Source organism: Macrotis lagotis, chromosome 6 (genome assembly GCF_037893015.1).
Source record: "Macrotis lagotis isolate mMagLag1 chromosome 6, bilby.v1.9.chrom.fasta, whole genome shotgun sequence".
Lineage (NCBI taxonomy): Eukaryota > Metazoa > Chordata > Mammalia > Peramelemorphia > Peramelidae > Macrotis > Macrotis lagotis.
Genome location: NC_133663.1, coordinates 120,376,887 through 120,398,402, shown reverse-complemented (window position 1 = coordinate 120,398,402; position 21,516 = coordinate 120,376,887). Strand labels below are relative to the sequence as shown.

General features: G+C 36.9%; 1 long non-coding RNA gene and 1 pseudogene across 1 annotated transcript in view; both read left to right on the top strand.

Moving 5' to 3' along the window:
• LOC141491504 (glutamine amidotransferase-like class 1 domain-containing protein 1 pseudogene) overlaps positions 1–7,385 on the top strand; it is a 41,823-nt pseudogene extending 34,438 nt beyond the window's left edge.
• The window catches only part of LOC141491807 (uncharacterized), a 295,727-nt gene that overhangs the window by 38,605 nt on the left and 235,606 nt on the right, over positions 1–21,516 (top strand). The window lies entirely within an intron of this gene.

The following is a 21,516-nucleotide window of genomic DNA, read 5'->3' as shown; positions in this document are numbered from 1 at the left end:
TTATTCATTGTTTAGCACTGTATAGATGCTAAATATATCTGATCTTGGTGAATACTTCCTCCTACTACATACTTTCAACCAATCCATATTTTTCTTTTTTTATTTATTTTCATTTTTTACAATTCATAAACTTCAATTTTGTTATTTTATAAAACTGGTATCAACCAGTCTTTCCTTTTACTTGGGTTTAGGTTAAGTTAGTTCTTTCTCTAAAAGCAAAGAACTTGTCTTCCAAACTTGATTGGTCTTGGGGCCTAAGGCTTAACCTGTCAAGCTGTTTAAACAGTTTTCTTATGCATAACCCTAGGTTTGGTTAACTTGACTTACTGGTCATGCAAAGTATGAAAGGTCTGGCTGCATGGAATCTGGACTCTTTCTACTTAGCAGACATCCCAATTCCTCCAGTGCCTCACAAATCATAATACCTTTCCAAACTGATCTGACAAAAATCAATATGAAGAAAAAAGGCCCTATGCCTAACTGAGCTAGGGACTATATTATTACTGTTTCAATATTGTGGTTAAGGAATCCTGTTTTAACTATCCAACTCGCTGGCTTTCAGTTTTGTTCCAGTATCAGACGCAAACATTTTAGGGAACCAGACTCAATTAGGTTCCAACTGACAAAATACTATGTAGTATAGAAATGCTTTAAAAATAAGTTTTACAGTTTGTCTAACATTACTTTAAAATCATTTCCTTTTATTTAATGACCTGTAAGATTTTTTAAATCAAATTTGTATTAGAATCTTTCATCTTTACATCATCTAGCTTTCCTATTTTATCCCTCCATACCAGAGAACCAGAGAACCATCTCTTATGACAAATAATGCAAAAAAATTTAAAAAAGAAGAGCAAAACTGGTAAAAAAAAACCAATGGACACAGTGTTTCTCCATACATCCTAAGATGGTATAAACCTGTTTGGTTCTAATGTCACATTACTGAATTATACTGACCTCAAGGTTCAACAAAACTCTGAGGTCTATTTCATATGAACTATGTCTTTTACCTTAAACTTTTGAACTAAGAACAGTACTTTCTGGTTAATCCTAACAAATTTCTTCTTATTTTATTTGGTGCATGTTTTTAGGCTTTCAAGATGTTTATGATCCTGATTTGATCATCCAAAAAAGACATATAGAATAAAAGAAGAATAGTCAGTAGACAATTTGTAACTGCACAATTTGTCTCCTGGCTATCTTTTTTTTGTTTGTTTCATATAATGTGTTCTTTTTAAGTGACCATTTGAGAATCAAATTACTAACCCCTTCTAGCTCATCATAAAGAGATCAGACAAGTTTTCTTTTTTAATATGGTCAAGGACCAAGGAAGAAGCAAACTATGACAATTGCTGATAGAATAGTCTAGACCTGATAATATGAAATGAAGTATTACACAGAAAATGGGAAATTCCTTCTATATTCTTGAACTTTTGCTCTATTATCAAAGGGAAAAAATGACTTGATATTTAGGTTTAGGTGACCTATACATAATATTTTCAAAAAATATTGATCTTTATAGGCTATGTAACCTGAGTTAAATTTCATTTCATTCATCTTAGTGAATTTTCTTATCATTTTTCTTATCATTTCATCATTTCAAATTTCATCATTTCATCTTTATGAAAAAATAATTTAAAGGTGATTGGTATCTTAATTACCTACAGTTGTTAAAAATAACAATTTATGAATATTTATGAAATTGAATTTCTGAAAAATATGATTCCAAAACTTAAGTAAAAAATTTCTGTATGCTTCTAGTTTTAATCATAATTATGAAAAGAATACTGAAGAAGGTGTTATAAGACCTCATTTTTCAATCCAGCTATATTAATAGCTTTATCATCTCTACCAGGTCAATTAATCTATTTTGTTATCTGTTCAATATTTATCTTTGTTTAATATTGTACTATTTCTTTGGATGGCTTTAGTCCATATACAATTTAGTGGAATTACTTGTAGAGATTATCTTTTAAAATATTTTGCATTTTTGCTTTTGTTCTTAAGCATCAGATTTAAAACTAAAAAAAACTAACTTAAGAAATGGTCTAGTTCACTTCCTTAATTTAATAGTTGAGAAAACTAAGGCCCACAAAGATTAAATAACTTGTTCAGGGACAACTAGCTAATGACCAAAATGGTTTCAATCCACATGCTTAAAATTTTAATAGTTCTTTTCCAGTCCCAGCCTTTTACCACCACTGGAGACAGAGCAGTTACAGATATTATCATTAAAGCAAAAACTCAGTTGATATTATTTCATTAAAATGAATAAAAATATATTAACATTTAAAGACTTTTTAGAGGGCAAATGAAAGCTAAATTATCCTAGCAATTTAAGAACAACTTTCTTTTATGCTCAGATTTAACATGGGAAGTGAATAATAACAACTCATGGTAGGACAGCTAGGTGGCACAGCGGATAGAGAGTTTCAGTCTGGAAACAGGAAGATTCACTCCTGAGATCAGATCTTTCCTTGGACATTATTAGCCCAGTGACCTAAGGCAAGCCATTTAACTCAGTCTACCTCAGTTTCATCTGTAAAATGTACTGAAGAAGTAAATATTAAACCATTCCAGTATCTCTCCCAATAAAACTACTAAAATAGAACCAAAAGAGACAGGCATAACTAAAATTTCAAAACACCAATACTTCTTAGCTGTCTTGACCAAGGCACTTAAACTCTTAGGTCCTCAATTTCCTCACATCTAAAGAATTGGAGGTGAGAACAGGATGATCTGAAAGTTTCCTTCTGGCCTAGATGCACAATATTCAAGAAAGCCCTTTACTTATTGATCTTTATACAGTTTTTGTCCCCTAGCTCTGATTATTTCACAGAAGTTCCCATCTCTTTTTAAGCAGTGCTTACATTTGCCTCATTTCAGCTCATTTTTCAGGCATTCCTTTTTCTGGCCCAATTCTAGCTTTATCAACACCTTATTTTATTTTTTAATTTTTAGGTTTTTGCAAGGCAAATAGAGTTAAGTAGCTTGCCCAAGGCCACACAGCTAGGTACTTATTAAGTGTCTGAGGGCAGATTTGAACTCAGGTACTCCTGACTCCAGGGCTGTGCTCTATCCACTGTGCCACCTAGCTGCCCCCAAAACATCTTATACAGAAGTTCTTCCAGCATACAAAAGAGCCATATTTCAATGGGAATTGCTTTTCCAATGACAAAAGTTAATGACAATCATCTTGCTTTAGTAAGATGACTATTATATTATAAATGAAACTGTTCTTACCAAATATAATTTCTGTAGTAGAATTAATATTTATAGCCCAAACAGAACTGGATACTATTATGACCATTTTTATTGACTTGCAACATATTAAAATCATTAATTAATATACTCTTAATAAATTTGTTTGACTTTTTAAGTTGATTTTCTGTTATCAGTAAGTGTTGGCCTAGAGCTGTAAACTATCCAGATAGTAGAATTTATGGACAGCATTAATTTGTACCTCTAAATATGTGTGTGTGGGGAAGAAATGAAGAAGAAAATTGCTAATAAGTATCAATAATATATAAGGAATTCACTCCCCTCACCTGCATAATTCCCAAAATAAGTTCTTCTCCTCTTGTTTCTTAAAGTGTCTTACATATGATCCTGTTGAAGAATTCATAGTAGGTGTTCATCAAAAAAAAACAATTCTCGCTTTTATGTCCATTCTTGGTTTTAGTTTCATTCTGGTAGAACTCAAACAAATTTCATTGTGCATATCTAAACAAAACGTATATGTATACATATATGTATTTATGGATATATATATATATATATATAGTGTGTATGTGTGTTATCTTGGTTGCAATTAGCCAAATATATCTCAGGTTTTCATTTACTATATGCTACATGATTCTTTATCAAGAGCTGATTTTTTTATTCATCTTTTCATTGAGTAATAAATTCCATAGAATAAATAGCACCTTGAAAAGTAAATAGCAATCTTCCTATCTGTTATTTTAAAGCTTAAGATTTATAAAATTTAAACTAAAACCTCCTCTAAAATAACAACTATTGGAAATGCAAATGAAACTAAAGAATAAATATTAGTCATTGGAACTAATCAATAAGCCAGCATATTAGACACTGATGCTCTATCTTCTGTATTGTCTCTCTCTCTCTCTAAAAAAAAATAGTATCTCAATGACATGGAATTTTCTGTTAGAGGAAAAAAGAAAGAAAGCATTATTGTCAAGAAGTTATTTTTTTTAAATCCACATTTCATTTTGATGTTGAGTGGAAAAAACAGAGAACAATTCACGATAGATATTATATTAAAAGGCTTAGCAGAAAGATAGGGGGCAAAAAAAATCTCTATTCTGAAAAAAAATATATTATTCTGGGCATTCGCCAGTACCAGAAAATGTAACATTGCAGTTGTTTCTTAAGTGAAAAATTCATCCATAGTTTCTGCTTCTTCATCTTTCTCTCTTTTTCCAGTTTTAGAAGTTAAACCATATTAGAACATTTCTTTCTATTTGTTTCTTTGAAGGAAGATTACATCTTTGAAAATATAGGTAAAGTGGACGCGGGGGGGGGGGGCGGGGGGAGCGCAGCCCGGGCTCAGGCGCGAGCCGCAGCCCAGCCGGCCCGCCTGGTCAGCCCCTTGTTCCTCCCCTACTTCACCACGGGCAGCGCCGCCTTCACCCCGAAAGTGGCCACCCCGGGGGGGAAGGCCCTGGACTTTGTGGGTGTGAAGGAAAGCACCATGTGATGGATCCAGGACCTCCGCAAGAAAGCCTAGGCCAGCCCCGCCAAGCGGGAGTCCATTGATGGTGCCAGCTACCACGCCCTGCTCATCCCCAGCTGCCCGGGGTCACTGACTGGCCTTGCCAACAGCGGCTACTTGGCCCGGACCTTGGGGCATTTCAGCACTGAGCAGAAGCCCACCTGCTGCGCCACCAGGACGGACGAGTCTTGGGTGTTTCGGGCTTACAGTCTGCCCCGGCGCTCGGTGGCCGAGCTCATCCGGCAGCCCGGCTTTGGGAGCCTGCCATCCTCATGGAAGACTTCGTGGAGGACGCCGGTGCCAGCTTCAGCGGTGGATGCCGCTCACCTGGCCCTGGATCGGCACCTGGTCTCAGGCCAGAATGACGCCTCCAGGGTCCTGGCGGTGCAGAACCTGGTGCACCTGTGTGGCTGCAGGAAGTGAGAGGAGGGGGACCGTGTCGTGTCATCCTTCCCGAGTGGAAGCAGCTTCGGTGCCGCCCGAGCCCCTCCCCCTTCTCAGAGCAACTGGGCAGTGCCCCTTGTAACCCAGCACTGGCACCCTGGGGTCTTGGCTGAGCTAGGTTCACAGACACGATTAAAAGGAAAATGGACAATCCGCTGGCCCCCGGATACAAAGGCCTGGGGGGGGGGGGTCAGGGGCACCTTTGGGCCTGGCAGCAGCCCGGGTGAGCCACGGGCACTGTGGTCCAGGCATCCCTGCCGGCCTCTGGGTGGGGGTCTATGTCTTCCCCTGGACCTGGAGTTGGGAGGTGAGCTCGAGGCAGCTTGCTGCTTCCAGGGACGACCCTCAAAGGACCAGACTGGTGCCAAGGAGCCCAGATGCCCCCCCCACTCTTCCTGTGAAGTGGGGGCCTGGCAGGGCTCCGGACCTGATTTCAGTTTGGCATTCAGGTCTCCGCTCTTCCTGAGTCAGAGTGATGCCCGCTGCTTGCCCCCACCCCTCGCAGACCCAGGAGTCTGCCAGGGCTGTCGGGTTGGTGCTACTGCGCTCCCTCCCCCATTCCCCCAGAAACGGCCATCCCAAGGGAATAGCTTGGATCCGGAACAGTGTGGGGCAGGTGGGGGACCTTCGAAGTCAAGAAAAGGGAACTGAGGGCAGAAGGGGCTTCCCACGGGACCCCCCCTCCACTTGCAGCTGCCTCCTGGACACCCTCCCCCAGGCTCCCACCCCACCCCCGCTCCCAGGTTCAAGGCGATGCCTGCGCCTCTGCCTTTCATCTCGGTGGCATCTCCCTGCTGCGCGTCCTCCTCGCGCCCCTGGACCGCGAAAGGAGCTCTTGCCTCCCTTCCAAGCCGGCCTCCAGCCTCCAGTGATTTTCTCCATTGCCGGGCTCACCATGTTACTGATCCCAGTTTTGTTTGGTTTTGTTTTGTTTTTTGGGGGGAGGCTCTTTTTGAATTTAAAGATATATTGTAAAAATGGAGTCAATGGGTGAAAGGGAAATGTACTGGGAGTAAGAGAAAAGAGAGGTAGAATAGGCTAAGATATCTCATATAAAAGATATTTCATGTAGCTTTTGCAATGGTATGGAAGGGGGAGAAAGCAAGGGGGAATGAAGGAACGAACCTTCATTCTCATCAGAATTGACAGAGAGGAAACAGCACACACACTCAATAGGGTATAGACATCTAGAGGAAAAAGGAGAGAAGGGGGACTGGGGAGGGGATGTGGGTGATAGAGAAAAGGGTAGATCATAGGACAGGGTAGTCAGATATAATACATTTTCTTTTTTTTTACTTTTTGCATGGTGCTGGGATTGGGTGGCCTGTCCAGGACCATGGGGCCGAATGGTTGCTGGGTCTCAGGGGTGGGATGTGGGCTTGGGGCCTCCTGACCCCAGGGCTGGTGCTCTGTCTGCTGTGCCACTCAGCTGCCCCACAGTACATTTTTGAAGAGGGACAGAATGAAAGGAGAGAGAAAATATAATAGATGGTTGTGGAGAGGAATGGATGGAGGGAGTTACAATCAGCAAAAGTAAATGTGGAAAAATATGGACGTAACTTCTATGATGGACTTATGATAACGTGTAAATAAATAAAATCTGAAAAAAAGAAAATATAAAGAAAACTCAGATATAAACACAAATGGAGTCCATCAATAGTAAAACAGTCTCAAAATCATTTATGGAAACAAATTGACACCAAAATATTGGAAATAGAGGTATGAACAATTCCCTGTCAGGTAAGAGTTTTGTTCAAGAAGTAATGCGAATCAGTACCCCAGAATTGATTCATCAGGGCTACCTATTTTCTATGTAAAACAATTTTGTCAGTCCTAGAAAATTTCCCAAGGTACAAAAATAGCTCTCCCATCTGCTCATTGATGCTTGAAATCACTATAATAAGGGGGAAAAGAAAGAAAATTCATTGAACAATAAAAGATATTTCACAATGCAAATTCCCCTGGGAAGAATAACACAATGACATTCTCCCTGATATAAAAATTACTGACATCACATACTTAGAGGAAAACAGATTTAGATCCAATCTATCCAATACAATAAAGATCATTAACCTGTTTCCATGTGGAGGACACTCTGCTAAGTGCTGGAAATACAAAAAATAAATATGAGAACATGACTTAAAAACCAATTAGTATATACAATTTGAGTAGAGGGGGAGAGAGAGAGAGAGAGAGAGAGAGAGAGAGAGAGAGAGAGAGAGCTAACAATTTAGGGATAAGGAAATCCTTCCTAGGGAATATGAGCTCTACCTTGAAGAAAATAGAGTATTTAACAGATCAGAAGGGACAATCCATTTTAACTATGGGAGATAGCCAATACAAAGAAACAGAAGCAGATAATGGTGTATGAAATTCAGAGAAGAAGGAAAGCAGTTTATTTGGAAGGGAGATCATATATGGCAAACATATAAGGGCAATATACGATAAGTATTGAAAGGGAGTCAGGGATGAAGACTCGAAATGTTGGAGTGTGGTTTAGTTTTGGGTTAGTCAGAGACTTAACTCTGACCCAGAAATATTTAGGGACAAAAAAAATTGTTTACATAGTACTGTGGTTAGCAGAAGCTAAAGGAAAGAGAGGGATAAAGACAGTAAAAGCAGTAGGAAAGGACTCATTCCCTGAGGGGTTTAGAAACAGCAAGCTTCAATAAATATCAGGGAATAAGTACCAAAAAGAGAGAGAGCAGCATAAGAAAGAAAAAAAATAGCAGGTACAAGTGCAGCTGGGCCAATAGCAGCAGCTCCACCAAGAGTAAGGATTTATATAGGGGAGCAGTGTTAAGGGACAGCCTGTTGGGTGAGTTTGGAGAAGAAACTAATGTATTTAAGATTCAATATAGGTTCAAAGAAAGGGAAGGAAGGAAAGGGAAGGGAAGGGAAGGGAAGGGAAGGGAAGGGAAGGGAAGGGAAGGGAAGGGAAGGGAAGGGAAGGAAGAAGGAAGAAGGAAGAAGGAAGAAGAAGGAAGAAAAGGAAAGGAAAAAGGAAAAAAGGAAAGCAAAAGGGAAAAAAGGAAAGAAAAAGGAAAAAGGAAAGGAAAAAGAAAAAAGGAAAGGAAAAAGGGGAAAAGGAAAGGAAAAAGAAAAAAGGAAAGGAAAAAAGGGAAAAAGGAAAGGAAAAAGAAAAAAGGAAAGGAAAAAAGAAAAAAGGAAAGGAAAAAAGGAAAAAAGGAAAGGAAAAAGGAAAAAAGGAAAGAAAAAGGAAAGTGAAAAGGAAAAAAGAAAGGAAAAGGAAAAAGGAAAAAATGAAAGGAAAAAAGAAAAAAGAAAGGAAAAAGGAAAAAGGAAAAATGAAAGGAAAAAGGGAAAAAAGGAAAGGAAAAAAGGAAAAAAAGGAAAGGAAAAAGAAAAAGGACAGGAAAAAGGAGAAAAAGGAAAGGAAAAAGGAAAAGAAAGGAAAGAAAGAGAAATAGTACCCTATTTCTGTGGAGTAGTCATCTGAATGAGTTTTGAGGTAACCCACAATGGAACTATTTATCTAGATCACAATGGAATGGAAATCAGATGACCACAGGCTACGTAAGGACTTCACAGAAGAAAATTGTATGGTATGAAATATTTCTTCTACTTCATCAGGAATCATTCTACAAGTTGAGCTAACACATGTTTCTATTTTCTTTTTTTTCTTTATATTTTATTCTAAAGGCAATAGAGAACCACTGAATAATCTTGAGCAAGTCAGACACACAGGTTTATATTTTGGGGTAAAAATGGTATTGGTAGCTTTGAGAAGGGTGGATAGATATGAAATAGAGACCAAAAGCCCAGAGTCTGATTTCTAGGTTTTTATAAGAATCTAGACAAGAGGTACTAAGTGGTAATTCCCTTTATTATAGAAATTTAGGAAAAACCTCTCCAATTTTCATGGATAAAAAGTTGTGAGCCTCATTCCAATTGTCTCCTTTCTCCCAAACCAGTTTGGCTTTAATTTTTTCTCTTACTATCAATTTTCCACATTTAGATGTTATGTATTTGATGTGACACACAGAGAAAAAGGTTATTTTACTCTTTTATCAAATACTTCTCTTTCTATTTTATAGAAATTGTAATTAGATTCCTATTCATCTGTATGGTCAGCCTAGCCGGATAAATAACAATCAATTACTACAAATTGGAAGTTGTTTTATTGTTTTATTGATTGTCTAGACTGAAAGTGATAGGAAAATGCTAATAATGCTGATTAAACTTAAAAGTGAGTTGTATTTTTTTCCTAGAAAACTTGTTGTAAACCATTCACCAACATACCCCCGGGCTTAGAGGTCATGTGATTCATTATGCTTATTATAAACTTATGGGAATGAAAAATCAAAGAATAAAGATGACTTGCCTAGGGTGGATTGAGAAAAAAAGTGCTGGCAATTTCATTTTGAGGGGTGAGGAGCATGGGGAAGGGACTTGTGGAAATGGATCAAGGGCAGAGAGGAAGTAATGACAGGCACCATGTTTCATATACAACTTATAAATAATCAAGTCAGAATTCAAGATTAAAAAGAAATTGTAAAGATAAGACTGTCTTGAAGTCTAGAGGTATCAACTGCATGGCCAAGATTAAAATGTAATTGGGAAACATTTAATGAATAAAAATAAAGTAGAACATTTGCTGTTGAGTCCATTAGTCCATTTGCTGACCCTATTTGGAATTTTCTGGCAGAAATACTGGAGTGGTTTACCACTTCCTTGTCCAGTTCATTTTACAGATGAGGAAACAGAGGCAAAGACAGCAAAGTGATTTGTCCAGAGTTACATAGCTAAGAAGTGTCTCAAGATGAATTTGAACTCAGATTCTCTTGACTGAAGGGGCAGCACTCTCTCCCAGCCTCCCTAAAAAAATGTTAATTTGTTTTCCAAGTCACTATGCAATATGAAAATATCTTTATATAAGGCTTAATGGCCCCCATTTTAATCTCAGTCTGACAGTACTGCTCTAGTCTAAGGTCAAACTGCTATTTCTAAATTTTGCTGAGTTTTGATGACAGTGGGAAATTTGCATTCTCAATTGATTTAAAATTGCTCAGTTAAAGTTCACCCTTGACAAATCAGAAGCAGAACAAAGATTTCAATCTGTAACTTAAGAGTTATTGTTTAGCTTGGTTTCTTTTACCACATTTTCTATGTAAAGGTGCATATTATAAACAATTATTCATTGATTTAAGTAAGTTCTCAGCTAAATTCATCTTAGAAAATAAAGGGAGGCTATCTCTTAACCCTTTCCCCTATATAAATGTTTCTTATCTATCCTGCTTTGTCTCTCTCTCTCTCTCTCTCTCTCTCTCTCTCTCTCTCTGTCTCTCTCTGTGTCTCTGTCTCTGTCTCTCTCTCTCTCTCTCTCATACACACACACACACAAACACAGCCCTCCCCACCTCTGAGATCAAGAAAAATCTCTTGCTTCTCACATCTCTAAGGGTAGAATAACCAAAGATAAAGCCAACTTGAAATTTCCTGAATATCAGAAGCAAGAAAAAATTAACCTATGCTGGACAAAAACATGAGTGGAAAAGCATGGAAAGAATGGAAAAAACTGGAAGAAAGAAACAACCAATTTTATTTCTACCAAGAAAAATCAGGTCCCTCATAAAGATGAGTGTTCTTGAAAGTGAAAAACTCACCACTAGCTCTGCAGATAGATAAATTGAGGATTTTTTTTTTTATTTTACAAGCCTGCAACATTCACAGATTAAAACTTTTTCCTGGAGAGTCAAAATGCTGCTTGAGGACAGGCTGAATGACAAAGATCTAGACAAGATTGCCTGAGGTAAATAAAGGCAAACAGCCCTAAGACCTGGCTAGGTTGAGACTGGAGTGAGTTTAGCCAGAAGGAGAGTTGAAGTCAGACTTTCATAGTCTCGCCCACTTCCTGTGCAGGGAACAGTTAGTGATAAAGGGGGTAAAGATATCCCACCCCCTCTACATGATTGAGGTCAGGTATTCATTCTGAAAGACTGGAAACTAGAGGGGGGTAGAGGGTTGAGATGAGGTGGCTCTTAGCTTGGCGAATTTACATTAATTATGAAGTTACACTGAACAATAGGAGGGAATTTATATCTGATTAAGAGGGTGTCCTCATAAAAATCAGGCAGGCATAAATAACATTTTCTTAATCTTAAAACTAGATAGATATTTCTACTACAAAGCCTGCTCTCAATTACTTCATAGGACTGTTGTGAGGAAAGTAACTTGCAAATATTCAGGGCGGATTAAAACGAGGGGTATTTTTAAATCCAAAATAAAGTCAAAATCAAGTAGATCACTATAATTGTTACCTTTGCTTCCTTGATGGATTCAGGATAAAAGAAATAGAAAATCAACTATTTTAAAGGAAGATGGGAGAAAGAATATCTAAGTATATGTGGTTGATTTAAATTCTACCCCTGGAGTGGAGACAAGATGGTAGAGAAAAGGCAGGGACTCCCAGGAGCTCTCCCTCAGACCACCCCCAAATACTTTAAATAATGACTCTAACCAAATCCTAGAGTGGCAGAGCCCACAAAAAAGACTGAGTGAAACAATTTCCAAGCCCAACACAACTTTGAAGATCTGAGGGAAATATCTCTTACACAATGGCCAGAGGGCAGCCTGGCCTGAGCAGGAGGAAACAGATTCCAACATTCAGGAACAGCCAGAGGCACCTCTAGCCTAGGTGGGCTCCTGGCTCCAGCAGCAAAGGTGGTTTGCAGACCTCTCAGCCCAGGGATTGCCAAGGACAATTGGGAAGCTCAGCAGGAAAATTATGCCACACCAGAATGAGAAGGGAGCCCAGTCTAGCACAGGTCTTAACACAGACCTGGCCCCTGGATCCAGGTGCTAACTTGGGGAGTCACCTGGAAGGAAGCCACCTGGCAGCTGCTTCCAAAGTGCTCAGTCCACAGATGATAAGGGAATCAGGGGAAAGCACAGAGGTCTCTTTGCTATCCCTGAGGCAGAACTCTGTGGCTTTACAATTTTATGTAAAAGAGTCAGATCTGGGTTGTAGTTTGGGATTACAATCTCAAGAAGAGGAGCAAAAGCACAACAGAGTTCATTGCCTGCAGTGGAGCAGGGACCCTTCTCTCAGTTCTAGGGTAGAGGGGAGTATTTGTGGTCATCTGCAGATCAGATCACAGGTCAATAAAGGACTCAGAATCTCTACTAAGACCTTGGAGGAATTGAAAAATTTCAGGCCTGGGGTGGGATGGGGGGGGGGTGCACCCCTGAAAAAAGTTGCAAAAGCCCTTAAAAACTTGGAACAGTGGATCCTTCACCTTGGAAGCAGAGCTCCATTTTTAAAAAAAATATTTAAAATCAAGTCATAGACTGGGGAAATGAACAAACAACAGAAGACAAAAAATCCAACCATAGACAGTTACTTGGTCCTTTGTATAAGAATACAAAGTCAAAGCTTCTGTACCTGAAGTCTCCATGAAACATAGGAATTGGTCTCAGGTTATGGAAGAGTTTAATAAAGATTTTGAAAATCCAATAAGGGAGATAGAGGAAAATTGGGAAGAGAAATGAGAGATGTAGGAAAAACATGAAAACCAAGTCAACAGCTTGGTAAAGGAGATCCCAAAAAATGCTGAAGAAAACATGTTGAAAACCAGTTTAGGTCAAATGGAAAATGCAGTCCAAAAAGTTACTGTAGGAGAATATTTTTAAAAAGTAGAATTGACCAGATGGAAAAGGAGATAAGAAAACTCTGAAGAAAACAACTCCTATGGTGGCAAAGAAATGGAAATTGAGTGAATGTCCATCAACTGGTGTATGATTTAATAAACTGTGGTATATGTATGTGATGGAACACTATTGTTCTATTAGAAACCAGGAGGGCTGGGTATTCAGGGAAGCCTGGAAGAATTTTCATGAACTGATGCTGAGCGAGATGAGTAGAACCAGAAGAACATTGTTCACCCTACCAGGAACATGGGAGTGATAAACTTATTAAACGTGCTCATTCCAACAGAGAAACAATCAGACACAGTTTTGGGGTAGCTGCAATTGAGAATGCCATCTGTATCCTAAGAAAGAATTGTGGAGTTTGACCAAAGACCAAAGACTATTGCCTTTAATTTTTAAAAAATGTTATTATGTAATTTTGGTATAGCTCATATTTTATGTTTCTTCCTTAAGGATATGATTTCTCTCTGATCACATTCAACTTAGATCAATGCATACCATGGAAACAATGAAAAGAATAACAGATTACCTTCTGTAGGGGTGGGGAGAGGGAAGCAAGATTAGGGGGGAAAATGTAAAATTCAAAAATAAATAAAATCTTTCTAAAAAACCCAACTCCTTCAAATGTACAATTGAGGTAAAGGAAGCTGATGACTTTGCAAGGAATCAAGAAACAGTAAAACAATACCAAAAGAATGAAAAACTAGAAGGAAACATGAAATATCTCATTGAAAAAAACAAAGGCCCTGGAGAACAGATCCAGAAGAGATAATTTAAAAATTATTGGGCTACCCAAAATTCATGATCAGGAAAAGAGCTTAGACTTCATTTTTAAAGAATTTCTACAGGAAAATTGCCCTATCTTAGAAGCTGAGGACAAAATAGAAATTGAGATAATCCACCAATCTCCTCCTGAAAGAGATTTTAAAAAACAGCTCCCAGGAATATTATAGCCAAATTTCAGAACTCCCAAGTTAGAAAATATTACAAGCAGCCAAAAAAAGAAACAATTCAACTATCATGAAGCTACAGTCAGGATTACACAGGACTTACCAGCATCCACATTAAGGACTCTCAGGGCTTGGAATATAATTTTCCACAAGGCAGAATAGTTTGTAATGCAACTGAGAATCAACTACCAACCAAAACTGAACAATCTCTTCCAGGGGAAAAGATAGACATTCAGTGGAATTGTGGTCAGAGCTGGACCGAAAGTTTGATCTTCAAATACAAGTGAAGCATAGAGGAGGTGGATGAGAAGAGTAAATTATGAGGGATTTAATGATGATGACCTGCATGGGGAGGTGATACTGATAATACTCATATGAACCTTCTCATTTATTAGAGCAGTTAGAAGGAGCATATATAGAGAAGGCACAGAATGGAACTGAATTTGAAAGTGTAATACATTGTAAAAAAGGAGTCAATAGGTTGAAAGACAAAGGAGAGGTAGAATGGGCTAAAGTAAAGAAAAAACCTTTGCAATGGTGTGGAGGGGGGAAGGTGAGGGGGAATGAGTGAGCCAACATTCTCATTGGAAATGGCTCAGAGAGAAAACAATATACAAACTTAATGGGGTACAGAAATCTAGAGGGAAAAGGAGAGAAAGGGGATGGGAGAAAGGAGAGGAGGGGAGGGGAGGGGGGATGTAAGTGATAGAGGAGAGGGTAGATCATGGGAGAGGGTAGTCAGATGCAATACTTTTTTTTTTTACTTTTTTGCAAGGTGGTGGGATAGGGTGACTCATCCAGGACCACAGGGCTGGGATGTTGCTGGATCTCTGGGGTGGGAGGCAGGCTTGGAGTCTCCTTGCCCCAGGACTTGCCCTGTTTACTGTGCCACTCAGCTGTCCCACAGAACACTTTTGAAGAGGGACAGAGTGAAAAGAGAGAGAAAATATCATAAATGGTAGTGGGGAGGAATGGATGGAGGGAATTACAATCAGCAACAGCAATTGTGGAAAAATATGGAAGTACCTTCTCTGATGGATTTATGATAAAGAATGTAATCCACTCCAGAGACAGAGTTGATGCTACCTGAACACAGACTGCAGTACATTTTTTTCTCTTTCACTTTATTTCTCATGGTTTTTTTTAAAATTTTTGTGGGGGGGGAGGGGAGATTATGTTTACTCTTACAACAAGACTATTTGAGTAATGTGTAAGGAAATAAAATGTAAATCAAAAAATTAAGAGATGTTCATGAGGGAAAGTACGATTTTTTGGACACTCCATCAATCATTGATTGAAAAGCATAAGCACATAATTGAGTCTCTGAGGCAAGATTCAAACCCAGCTTCTATAGTCTCGTGTTCAATACATATTTACTACAAATGGTATGTAAAGCAATTTACAAATTGTAAAGAACTATGTAATGTGATGTATTATTCTTAATCATCACTACTCCTACTCCTCTTACTCTATAGTAACTATGACTACTACTCTTACTTCTACTACTACTATTACTACTATTACTAATATTACTTCCTCCTCCTCTTCTTCCTCCTCCTCCTCCTCCTCCTCCTCCTCCTACTACTACTACTACTACTACTACTACTACTATTAATACTACTACTATTACAACACTCTGGAAAATTACAGAGTAAATATACCTTTTTTAATCTTTACTCCTTGCCTAGACCCAAGGAATCATGTATAAATAATTTTCTTAGCAAATGATATTTTAGAATGTCACTTTGATTAGCACAATGGTTTCCGAGTAAGGTAAAGGAACATCATGGAATCAATCATTGAATATAAACACAACTTTTCTGAATTTTTTTCTTTACCAAGCAATTTCTATAAACATAGCAACCATATCTTCTCTGTAAAATTAGCATATAAATCAGATTATAAATATCCTCTTTAACAAGCATAATAGATCTAATTGAAAATCCATTTTTATCCTTTCCCAAATCTCACCAATTCTTTCTATCAAATATGACATAAACAATCTGTTGTATATGCTGGTTTTTTTCCTTGAAGTTGACTCCTGAAGTTGTTTTATGCAGAATAGTGAAAGTTTTGTGTAAACTGAAAAAAATGGGAGAAAACTGTTCTCCATCATTCTTTTTTAAATTCCCTTTTATCTAAGCTTCTTACTGCTGCAGGGCCACCTTTTAACAGTAGCATTCTCCCATTGATAATCTATGACTATGAATCATGGAACCTCACAAAACTTAAGAGAATTAAAAATGGCAGCAACCCAAATTACAATGAAAAGATGCATGTGCATATGAGTAGAATATATTACACAAACACTTTAGGTAAAAATGTAATATAAGAAGAAGTAACAATGTAATATAAGGAAATAATAAGAAAAAAAAGAGATGGCCAAGCCACATAGAAAGAAAAATGGAAAGCAGGTATCAAAGGTGTGGGGGTGGGGAGCAAATCTCATAGTTAAAAGAAAACAACTAAAAAACATTAATAATTACCAACCCACAGGTCTCTTTTCCTATTCATAGTAAATTTTTATGAGTGTTAATTATGCATGATTTTTACTACTGTTTTGGAGACAATGAAGAATCCAAGTTGAAGAGAGATTCTTCTTATCTGATGAGCTCTTCCATTTGCTTCTATTTGTAGATGACATTGTGTTGATTGCATTAATCCTTGTAATAATGAAGAATAAGCAATACAAACCAGAAAAAAAACCATTTGGTGTCAAGACAATTGTCAATATATATTATTAATCTAATGGACATGGCTGTGTCCACAGGAACTAAATCCTGGAAAAGAGAAAATTAAGCAGAAAGAGAAAGAGTAAAACACACCTACCTTCTTTCTTGGGATAGGGGTGAGGTGTAGTGGGAAAGGAAATCAGAATGAGATGTTGTTTGTTGTTGATGGTGGTGATTGTGCTATTGTTTTAATCACTCTTCATTATCCCAACTGGGATTTTCTTGACAAAAAATATTGGAGTGAATGGTTTGCCATTTCCTTCTCTAGCTCTTTTTTACAGATGAGGAAATTGAGGCAAGCAGGACTTATCCTGGGTAGTATAGTTAGTAAGTGTCTGAGGCTATATTTGAAGATGAGTCTTCCTTACTCCAAGTCTGGCAAGTTATTTACTTCACCACCAGGCTACCCCAGAATGGATTGTACCAGTAACCTGAAATGTGAATATAGAATTTGGACCTCTTGAATTGATAGACATTATTCACTTGTTTTCCCTCTATTATAGTGTGATTGGTATTAACAATATTAAGGTCAGATCAGTAAAAAATTGATCAGATTTTTCTCACTACTTCAAGGAGCTGTGGATGAATCATATTTATAGGCTTTTATGGCTAATTCCTCTGTAAAAATAAGGATTTGGACTATATAGATTCTATGGTTGTTTATTCTTTAGGAGGTGCAGTGGATAGTATCATCCCTGGAGTCAAGAATTCAAATATGACCTCAGTTACTTGATACTTACTAGTTGTGTGACCTTGGGCAAGTCACTTAATCCTGATTGCCTCTAATTCAGGGTCATATCCAGATGTCTCAATTCACATCTGACCACTGGATCCAGATGACTCTGGAGGAGAAAGTGAGGTTGGTGACTTAGCACAGCCCCACCAAACTCAAATCCAATTCACTGGCTTGTAATGACATCACCTCCCTGATGTCATGGTCTTCTTCAAGAACAAGGGACAAACCATCCCTTTCTATTTATGATACTGTAATCTGTAATATCAACCACAAGGACCCTCATTTCACTAAAAAATAATAGTTCTCTAATTTAGATTGTAATGAATAGATGTAACAAAAAACAAAAAATATTATCAGTCTGTTGTCAGACCTGGTGATGAGTCTCTCTGAATTTAGGCAAGTTTTAAGACAATAGACACACAGTAAATCTCTGAGAACATTTGATATCCTTATTTTATTAAGGATAAAAGCTATTAACAAATAGTTTTAAAGATTTCACTAAGAAAACATTATGTGTAATTTTTAAAAAAAGAAATCTGAACACTTAGAGAATACATTTTAGTTATCTAGAAAAGATAACTTTTCTGAAATATTTCATTCCCTGATGAAACAGATAAATGAAGTTTGCTTTTATATACTTGTCAAAAAAAATTGGCACAAGCAATGCAATAACTTATATTCTAATCATTCTCTTTTAGCAGCATTTAGACTCACAAACCACTATACCTCAATAGACACATAATATGGATAGTGTTAATATTAAACGGAGGCTTAAAGTTAAGTAATTTATCCATGGATATATGTCTAGTAAGTGTTAGAGCCTGTATTTGAAGTATGTATCAATACCTGGGAAACACTGGGCCCCCTATCCTGACCTGACTAGAAATGTTGAATCATCCCCTTCTCCAAAGGTAGACTCCTGGGAATCTTGGCTGTGGTCAGCGCTTTCTACCTACCTTTATACTGGGATAGAAATTCGTTAGCACTTCCTGTCTTCCAGCAGTTTGGCTATTCTGATGACACTATAGGTGATCCCTGATCAGCAACCTGCTTCTGTTGGTTAGAACAGGCTTAAACTGATACTGCGGTCCTTATAGGACCAACTTTCAATTAATAGTTTGTGAATCATCCCTATACCATCTCTTTATCTGGCATCCCCCTGTCAACTTCTGACTATATAAAATTCTAACTCCCCTCATTGAACTTCCTTGTTTGAGTAAGACAGTTCATTGCTCCAAATTGCAACTTCTTGATTCTAAATAAATGTATTTTTTATGTACTGATTAATTTGTTGATCTGATTTTTAGAGAGGTTTGACCTGAAATAATTTTTTTAAATTTATTTATTTATTTATTTTGGAATTTTACAATTTCCCCTAATCCTGTTTCATTATCCCCACCCCCACAGAAGGTAGTCTGTTTGTCTTTACATTGTTTCCATGCTATACATTGAAATAAGCTGAATGCATTGAGAGAGAAATCACAAACTTAATGGAAAATAATAGCAAAATTACATAAGATAACAGTTTTTTTTTAAAATTAGAGGTAATAGTCTTTAGCCTTTCTTCAAACTCCATAATTCTTTCTCTGCATACAGATAGTATTCTCCATCGTAGCTACCCCCAAATTGTCCCTGATTGTTGCACTGATGAAATGAACAAGTCCATTAAGATTGATCATCAATCCCATGTTACTGGTATGGTATACAATGTTCTTCTGGTTCTGCTTATCTCACTCAGCATCAGTTCATGTAAATCCTTCCAGGCTTCTCTGAATTCCCATCCTTCCTAGAATCTAATAGAACAATAGTGTTCCATAATGAACATATAGCATAATTAGTTCAGTCATTCCCCACTGATGGACATTCATGCAATTTCCAATTCTTTACCACCACAAAGAGAACTTCTTTGAATATTTTTGTACAAGTGATGTTTTTACTATTTTTCATAATCTCATTGGGTTATAGACCTAGTAGTGATATTGCTGGATCCTAAAGTATGAACATTTTTATTGCCCTTTGGGTATAATTCCAAATTGCTCTCCAGAAAGGCTATATGAGTTCACAGATCCATCAACAATGTATTAGTGGCCTAGATTTCCCAAATCCCTTCCAATATTGATCATTGTCCTTTCTGGTCAGATTGGCCAGTCTGAGAGGTATGAGTGTTACCTGAGAGATGCTTTAATTTGAATTTCTCTAATAAATGATGATTTAGAGCAATTTTTCATTTGACTATGGATCACTTTGATTTCCTTTCCATAAATTGCTTTTGCATAACCTTTGACTATTTGTCAATTGGAGAATGACTTTGTTTTTTATAAATGTGACTCAGTTCTCTATATATTTTAGAAATTAGTCCTTTGTCAGAAATACTAGTTGTAAAAATTGTTTCTCAATTTACTACATTTCTTTTGATCTTGGTTACAGTGGTTTTGACTGTGTAAAAGCTTTCTTAATTTAATATAATCAAAATTATCTAGTTTGTTTTTAATGATGCTGTCCATCTCTTGGTCATAAACTGCTTCTCTTCTCATATATCTGACAGATAAACTATTCCTTGACATCCTAGTTTGTTTATAATATTGTCTTTTATGTCAAAATACTGTATACATTTTGATGTTTTCTTGGTAAAGAATGTGAAGTGTTGGTCTAATCCAAGTTTCTGCCATAGTAACTTCCAATTTTCCCAAGAGTTTTTATCAAAGAGAGAGTTTTTATTCCCCCAAACTGGACTTTTTTGGGTTTATCTAACATCACATTATTATAATCATGTCCTGCTATCTCTTTTGCACCTAGTCTATTCCACTGATCCACCACTCTGTTTCTTGGCCAACACCAGTCAGTTTTGATGATTGATGCATTATAATATAATTTCAGATCTGGTAGGGCTAAGCCACCTTCTTTTGCACTTTTTTTCATTAAATCCCTGAAAATTCTTGACTTTTTATTTCTCCATATGAATTTACTTACAATTTTTTCAAAATCAATGAAGTAATTTTTTGGAATTTTGATTGGTAGGGCACTAAATAAGTAGTTTAATTTAGGTAGAACTGACATTTTTATTATATTAGCTTAGCTTATCCATGAGCAGTTAATATTTGCCCAGTTATTTAGATATGATTTTATTTGTGTGAGAAGTGTTTTGTAATTGTTTTCAAAAGTTTCTGAGTCTGCCTTGGCAGATAGTATTTTAAATTGTCTGAAATTAGTTTGAATGGCATTTCTCTTTGTAGCTCTTTCTGCTGTATCTTACTAATCATATATAGAAATGTTGAAGACTTATGAGGGTTTATTAATATCCTGCAACTTTTCAAAACTTGCTAATTGTTTCTAGTAGTTTTTTAGTTTACCATCATGTCATCTGCAAAGAGTGAGAGTTTTTTCTCTTCTTTCCCAATTCTAATTCCTTCAATTTCTTTTTCTTCTCTTACTGCTGAAGCTAACATCTCTAATACAATATTGAATATTAGTGGTGATAATGGGCATCCTTGTTTCACCTGATTTTATTTGAAATTCCTCTAGCTTATCCCTATTGCATATGTTTCTTGATGGTTTCAGATAGATACTGCTTATTACTCCAAGGAACAATCCACTTATTCCTGTGCTCTCTACTGTTTTTATTAGGAATGGGTCCTGTATTTTGTCAGTCTTTTACAGCATCAATTGATATAATCATATAATTTCTGATAGATTTTCTATTGATATAATTAATTATACTAATAGTTTTCCTAATATTGAATCCTACTTGGTCATAGCATATTATCCTAATGATAACTTGCTGTAGTCATTTTGCTAAGATTTTTTTTTTTAAGATTTTTGCATTTATATTCATCAGGGACATAGGTCTATAATTTTCTGTTTTGACTCTTCCTGGTTTAGGTATCAGCACCATATTGATGTCATCAAAAGAGTTAGGCAAAGTTCCCTCTTCACCTATTTTCCCAAAGAGTTTATATAAAATTGGAATCAATTGTTCCTTAAATATTTGTTACAATTCACTTTTGAATTCTTCTGGTCTTGGAGATTTTTTCTTAAGGAGTTAAATAATGGCTTGCTGAATTTCTTTTTCTGAGATAGGGTTATTTAGGTATTTAATTTCCTCTTCATTTAACATGGGCAACTTATATTTTTGTAAATATTCCATCCATTTCACTTAGATTATAAAATTTATTGGCATACAGTTGGGCTAAATAATCCCAAATATTGCTTTAATTTTCTCCTCATTGGTGGGGAGCTCACCTTTTTCATTTA